At 23.4% G+C, this 8,356-nt stretch overlaps 1 long non-coding RNA gene across 1 annotated transcript; it reads right to left on the bottom strand.

The window, feature by feature from the left end:
- Window positions 1-418: 418 nt before the first annotated feature.
- On the bottom strand, window positions 419-1,391 carry LOC126550318 (uncharacterized). The gene is made up of 3 exons (XR_007604382.1): window positions 1,207-1,391; window positions 867-1,125; window positions 419-802 (listed from the first exon to the last, which is right to left on the bottom strand). It is a non-coding gene; the product is annotated as an uncharacterized LOC126550318 (long non-coding RNA).
- Window positions 1,392-8,356: the final 6,965 nt, after the last annotated feature.

Genomic DNA, 8,356 nt, shown 5'->3' on the forward strand with positions numbered 1-8,356 from the left:
AATTATAAAGCTAATTTGAAAGTTAAGACTTGAATTCAATTTAAAAAAATGAATTATAGTAATTTTTGAACTTAAGATAGCCAACAAGGTGCATTTCAGATGTTATGAATTATAGCTATTTGATTTAACCATTGTTAGAAAAACACAATGGAAATTATGACTATGTTTTAATGTGTTGATTATTTCTAATGAGATTCATAGGAATTACCTAGTTAATATTAATGTACCAACTATACTAATATAACAATATAACAAGTTATATTATAGTCATAGATTGTAATAAAGTTATTCCTTTAATGTAGGAGGTTTAGTTACATAACGTAAGGAATAATAATTGTATCACATTTTATAGTGTTAATATAAAGTACTTTATTCTTTTATTATTAATTGTCTTTTAAACATTTCATAATAATCTGTTATTTTCTCAGCGGCTGAAATTAATTTAGCCAATATTATATATTATTGCTCGGTCACGTATACATATATACATAATGTATATTATATCATTAAAAGTTGATTAAATTATATTTTACATAATTATTATAGCGTACCACAGAATTCACATCTTTGTTACGACAAAAAACAAATAAACAGCTGAAGACATTGTGAAATACCTTTGTTCTCAATGTATAGTCTTGGTCCGTAGGAAGAAAGATTGGAAAAATAAATAAACGATTCAATCCATTTTACACTCGATCCCGTGTTCGATGCCAGTTTACACGGTTTTGTTACAGTGTTATTATTTTTTTCTACATCGTTGTAGAAACCCACAAGCTTACTCATAAGTCCATATACGACAAAACTATAATCATAAATATAAAATAATTATTATATATAATGTATTGTAGAACATTCATGTATCTAACCATTTATTAGTCATTTAGACCATTGTAGAGTTACTTTGATCTTTCTTTTATTCTATACACCGATCCGTTACGCGTGTTGGATTTTCTAACATGCAGTGGGTGATATATTTGAGTACTGAGTGTAGACGACGTGGTGTTCAAAATTGGATACCCACACATGCTCCAACATAAAGAAGCATTACGAAAATGTAACCCAAAATGTGTAATGATTGATGAAGGTTATTTTAAATATTAGTCATAAGTTCAATGACTCAGCTATCTAATGTTTATAAAAATTGTATTTAATTATATCAGCGTTATATTTTGCCAAAATGGAATTTTGACGGATCGTATTACTTACCATTTATTATTCTTAATTTATTTTCGCTACTATTTCATGTCCACGGGCCTTCTGAATATAATTATGAAAGAAGAAACTTAGAATAAATGGATCACTTTAATAAATAATTTTATTTCTCAGGTATTCGACAATATGTTAAAATGTACAGGTATGGTGTTGTCTATGATCTACAACCACTTGACTGGTTATCTAAAAACACAATTTACTTATAATTTAAATTCTAGTAAATTAAGTAAAGAATAAATATATTTATTAAATACATAATAATTTCACAACTTAGTTATTTTGAAATGACGGAATAACTTTTTGAGACGCAAACAAAATATATAGGTAATGTTTTAAAAACAAATTTTAGAACATTAGGTATGTGTTATAAGTATAAATAAGTTATTTATTTAAATAACTTAAAATAAATGCATTTTATTAGAAACTTATATTTTCTCATCAGATAGCAATAACTTGAAGGTTAATCATTTCTATTTATTAATTTTAAACTAAAATTATCGTTTTTGGAATCGTCACGTGCCGAATAAAATTATCGTATACAAAAGTAAAAAAAACATATATTTGCTCCACGTGGACTTTTAATGCACACGTATATAATATACAATATGTCTTTAATTATATTTGTATTCATTAATATTGTTCCAAAAATATTTTATATTTGGTTGTGACAAGATTCGTCCATCGAAAATAATACTACGATATTTTTATAACGTTATAAGTTATAACTGTAAATTCTGTTTGTGTTTAATTTCAATTCTAAGAAATATCTTGCACGAGGCACGATCCGAAAGAGAAAGAAAATATTATCATCTGTATAAATTCGGTAAAAAAATCTAACAAATAAAAACAGAAATGATGGATTGCTGTGATACAAATAAAATTGATACCTACTCATTTTTGGAACATTGTTAATTACGTATTATGTTCAGGTTTAAAACAATTTGGTTATAATTATTCATTAATTAAGTATTTATAAATATTAAAATCAAAAATTAGTTTATATTTTAATCATGAGTATAAAAATAAATTAATTTATTTGAAATATGTTTTTATTATTTATTACATAAATTATTTTTGTAAATAGTTTTTATATTAACATATTTAATAAGTAATATAATATTAGTAGCTTAGCTTATTAATAGTTGTATTATTTATATATTTAACAGGAGTCTAATAAAAATGTTTTATTAATAAATGAAAACATTAATAAATATATTATATAGGTAATATGTCTATCTCTGAATAGGCATTAATATTATATTTTTTAGATTCTAAGTATAACGGTGAATACATTGATTTTACAACGATTCGTTTTTTTGTGAATGAATACACAATAATTAGTTGTAAAAATTCTTAATACTTTGATTTTCAACTTTTTTGGTGGTTTTATTTTTCATGATATTTAATGATATATCATTAAATTAAAATTTAACACAACTAATACAATGAGCCACTTGATACCTAATGTACTTACATTATCAAAGCGGTACTTGTTTGTCCAACGTTTTTTTCATACCTTACTTTATTATTTTTATAAGTGTACAAATAACTGTAATAAAAACGATATGCATCTACTGCCTTTATAACTTTAGAAAATATTAATTTATATAAGTATATATAAATTACTATTGTCTACCTTTTTTATATATTTTGATGGTGTTTACATACTTAAAACAATAATATATAAACATATATACGGAAAGATATTGTGTTATTAATGATGACTTCATTGTAAACAACTTGGATGATCTTTGAATATAATACCAAATTAATACCTAGATACTCAAATGGAGTACCCTAGATCTTTTGAAAATAACAATACAAACCGAGAAGAATAATAAAGGTAGAGAGATAAATCCAGTATCTTGAAATTTTTAAAATACTTCATGTCAACTGACAACTGAGAATTACACCAACAAAAGATGAGTATTATGATTTGTATTGAAAGGATAATAATTATATTCTTTGATATTGATACAAGTCATTAGGTAGGTAGTCAATAATAGTAATATAACATTGTCTTTATAGATGTAATATTCTCAGAAAATTAGTTCACTTTAAATAATACAAGCCATGACAGCTAATCACAATAATTATTTTATTAGCTGAACGTGTAACATATTATTACATAATACAACTATAACTTTAAATCAATTATTAAAATTCAAACAATAACTACAATGCCTACAATAATTTTACACTCAATTTCAACATGTTTTGATCACTTTAATTAAAATAAATAACCATAAAAATGTCAAAGAATGGTTAAAAAAAAACTTAGAATTATTGCTAGGGAGTTGTATAATTTTATTATTTTATTATACATGTAAAATTACATTATTTTTTTATAATTATTATACATAACGAAAAGTGACTGTAATACTACTATATAGATATAAATCTTTTGGCTTCTTCCACCCTTTGTCGTAGTTCGAAATCAGCTACTGTAAATAATAATTTATGGTTATGAATTTACATATTATTATATACATTTGCATGATAAATACGCATAGTTACAATAAGTGTATAAAATGTAATTGAAACGTTTAGAGGTCATGCCGTGTTATCACAAGTTCTTTTTTTTTTAAATAGAATAACATCAAATTATTATTATTGTTCAAGTTTAATTCAAAAGAAATTTTAAGAAGTAAATTATCTATAATAAAAATTTATATTTTTTATACGTAATAGTAAAGTACCTGAGTTAGGTTAACCTGACAATCTATTTTCCGCGCACTACATATTTAATATGAATATTTTCTCATAAAAAATATTCGTAATATTTTGATCGAATTTCCGTTAAATGTTTACATTTAATGTAAGAATAAAAATAGCTGTTGAAAATGTAGTTATTATTTCATAGATTAAACTTAATAGGAAAAGTGGACAATGGTTATTAAACTATAATGTTAATTTGGTAATTGTTATTAAATGCTATTTTGTTCATATTTAATAGTGATAATATCGTAATTTAAAGGTTAGGTTGAAATAAATGAAATTATCCCAAAAATTTAAGTTTGTCTAAACAATAAGTTCTTATCCTATTTGGAATTAGTTTTTAACTAGGAACACTCAATATGTTATGACTAAATATTTTAAACGTAACATAATATAATACTACTAATTTCCTTGACTAGGTAAATTATGTTGTTAAATTATTTTTAATTACCCTATTATTTTGACTGATATTAGTTTTGTAATAATTTAATTTTTAATTTTTTAGATTTTGATTTTTTACTATAAGTACCTATACGGTTGCTTTTTTGAACATTAACTATACCCGCATAATAAGATTAACATGCACATATACCTACTTATTGGTAATAATTATTAATTTTAAATAATAATACTTATTAAAATTGATGTATTTCAATAGTACCTATATACTAAGTATACCATTTGAATAAATTTATGTTTCAAAAATATTGTAATTTTAAAATAAAATTGTAGTCACTAAAAATCTTAGTATAATTTTGAAATGGCAAATATTTAACGGCAAATAATGATTATGTGAAATAAATAGCACTTAACGATAGCATGATAATATAGGTAAGAATAAACAAACAGCACAAGTACCTTACAAAATTAGTCATCTGTTAAAAATTACTATTATACTGAACGATGAAGTATTAGTAATATTATTGTGTCAATAAATTATTTAAAACATATTCTGTTTATTAAATTAACTAAATTTGTAATTTTATAACCCATTTAAAAAGTACATAATATATAGTATATATCTGTACAGTGTACACATTATATACCTAATAGATGTGAAAACCCGTATTTTTTTTTACACATACTATTATTCCCACGTGTTTTCTGAAAATATACATAATACTGAAACCAGTTAAATTATAAAGGAATAAAAACACTATTATACTAGTAGGTTTACAATATTATAATATTTTTTAAAAATAATAAATTTAAAAGCCACGGATAACTGTCAATAGAGGGTAGAACTTCGAGTAGGTTACCGCTATATCATGGCTCATAAATTATAATATATTATAGGTACCTATAGTTATTATCTATTGGAATCCTGATAGGCAACAAGTACTAATAACTAAAGTTATTTGAGTTATATTTTACCTATTAGGATTCTGCACTCACGTGTACGTGCACGTGATAGCTGATCACTTCTCTTCGTATTTATTCCTATATTTTATCTTATAATCTATATTCCTATTATTTAAGAAAAACGATTGTATTAATAATTATTATTATGTAATTATTTCCTCTGGTTATGAATTCTATCGAACATGACATAACATTTTCAGCAAATTCGATATGCAAAATAAAAATATATGTTCATCGATTAATAGTTATAAACGTTTCAATATTATATGGTGTAAATATACCTATCGTATAAACGTATTTAACGGCATATTAATTACATACACGTTAATAATAATGGACCGTTAAAAATATTCATTACAGGCACCTAAACCACTAGTGATTATATAATCGGCGTTACTATTTTAAATAGACATAGCTGCTTTGGTGGCGAATAAATAAATTTATGTGTTGTAGGTGTATGGGCTATTGAAGTGTTGGCCACAAATGGAACTGACCGTATGGAAAAAAATAAATTGTCGATGTACACAAAGCAAATCTAAATTCCTTCCTACATACCAGTGTTTTAACTGCATTAAAAATGTTTTGTATATCACGTGTGTGTGTGTGTGTTTGTGTTCAAACAAAACAACTGCAAACCAGCTAAATAGATTTTATTTTCACAAATCACCGGATTACAGCAGCAGTGTGTAAGACGACTACAAAATCACTAATAGCCTCTTATTTTTTCACCAATATGATTTGTATATGCGTTGATTATAATTAGAACTGACTAATTGAAATATACTTTGGTTACACCGCGTAAAAGCTGTACAAAAAAAACTGGCAGTTAACTCCTCCGGCCGGAAACGAGGGTTCGGCGCAGCTGAACGATATTCTACGAAATCACACAGCGTATCACACCATCTAACTAAATAATATGGTTTTGAGCATATTGTTTTAATGTAAACATGCGCCCTTGCACATAACATATAACAATTATTTATAAATATTAAAAATATACAAAATATATATAATTTATCTTAAGCTGAATATTTAATTTTAATTGCTAGTTCTCGGGAATCATGATTATAAATAAAATATTTAATACGAAAACATTTTTAACGTGTCATGGTAGATCTGAAGTCACTTTGTAAAAATTATATATGGTAGGCTTAAAGGACTGACAGCTTAAATATTTTTTTATTTTGTTGTGAAAATAAATTAATAATTTTTTTAATGGACTTTAATACTTATTATAAAACTTGGCAAAACATATCGCAACGAAACGATGTCGTGTACAAAATAATATGCGTAACTATATATAAGTAAATATTGTGTAATAAATATTAATGGATAATTCATATAAGAATGGTATTATAGCATTCAAATTTTACTAATAATAAAAATGAATAAATTAAATTTTATATGAGTTTCAATGTTTCTTTTTAAAAATATTAACGATAATAATAAAAAACGATTGAAATTATTAATTATTAGTTATTAAATCTTATTACTATGATAATATGTATAACAATATTTGAATAGTTCATATTATTTTGGTATTGCGATTTAATAGATTCATAATAATTAATCAAACTATTATTAAGCTGAAGTACAATTTGTGGCAGTGACTATATTACTTATATATTATTTTGATGACATGTACCTAAATCTTTTAAAATTATTGGTGGAAGAAAATTTAGTGTGATATCCTTAAAGGTATTAAATAAATTATAATATAATAATTACATATAAAATTATGCAAACACCGAGCAAAATAAAATAAACGTAGATAAAACTTCAAAATGTAGGGTTATCGAGTAAAAATTTTATGATCGTACTTTCAGACAAATATTAATTGATAATATTTATATATGCATATATAAATATACCTATAGTTATCATTATAATTGTATGTTTGTTGATTTATTAATTTTTCATGGTCAATGTATTTTTGTTGATGTAATGATTAATGACGTAGGTATACAATATGTCCTATCAACTAATATGCATGTAACATGTAGAACGCATTACAAAGTTATCTTAAGAAAATCGACTTAAACAAAATCTATGATTTAAAATATAGACAATAATATAGTTATATAGAATTTAACGATACTATAAACCTATGTACAACTGTAGAAGTTACATATAATTATAGTTATGACATAAGGTGTTTGTGTAGTAAAAATTGATATATTTATAAGTATGCACTTTTACACTAAAAATAGCTATTGTGTTATAAAAAAAAACTATTTACATTAAAAAATGATAATTTTATTGATAAATAGTATTAAAAATATAAATATTATTTATAATTAAGATGTTCTTCCCTATACTAAACTCATTCAATAACATCCAATTTTAATTTGAAATTTTTCTTAGTTATTCATTGATCAATAAAAATCGTAATGCTTTTTTAAAAATAATAATAAGATTGTCAATTAATAATGTAATATTTATTATTATATTTTATACATAACAATTGTTTTAATATTTTAATTAAGAAAGATGCATTGGACAATAATATAAGGACTAAGTTTGTATTAAATTTTAAATAGTGTAATTACACTTGCATATATTTGGTAGACACTAGTTAACTATGTGTTTAACTATGTTAAATGCCATAGAACGCCTTATAGTTATACCAAATACTGTGAAATATATTAAGATTTATTTTCTACAAGAATCATATTTTGAATATTTGAAACTTATAATTTAATACTTTTCTAATGTTTTTTTTTTCAAAAATAAATTACATTGTCATTAAAAACTATTCTGATCTTAAAGATTGACTGTATAATAATCTTGTTTTAAATACAAAAATCTGAATTTTTTAAGAAGTAATTTTTTATGAAGTATAATATTATATATATCATATATGTGTGAGCGTTTAATATTAAGAATATATATAGTAGATATATTAATCATTAGTTCATGTTACAGTCTGATAATAATTTATACGAATGCGTATATAGTATATTATACTATACAACCTTATTACGATTATTAAATTATTTTATTTGTCATATTTACTTCGTTATCCAAAACTATATTAAAAAGTAATAATAATATGACTAACTAA

The sequence above is a fragment of the Aphis gossypii genome, chromosome 2 (assembly GCF_020184175.1).
Source record: "Aphis gossypii isolate Hap1 chromosome 2, ASM2018417v2, whole genome shotgun sequence".
NCBI classification, from domain to species: domain Eukaryota; kingdom Metazoa; phylum Arthropoda; class Insecta; order Hemiptera; family Aphididae; genus Aphis; species Aphis gossypii.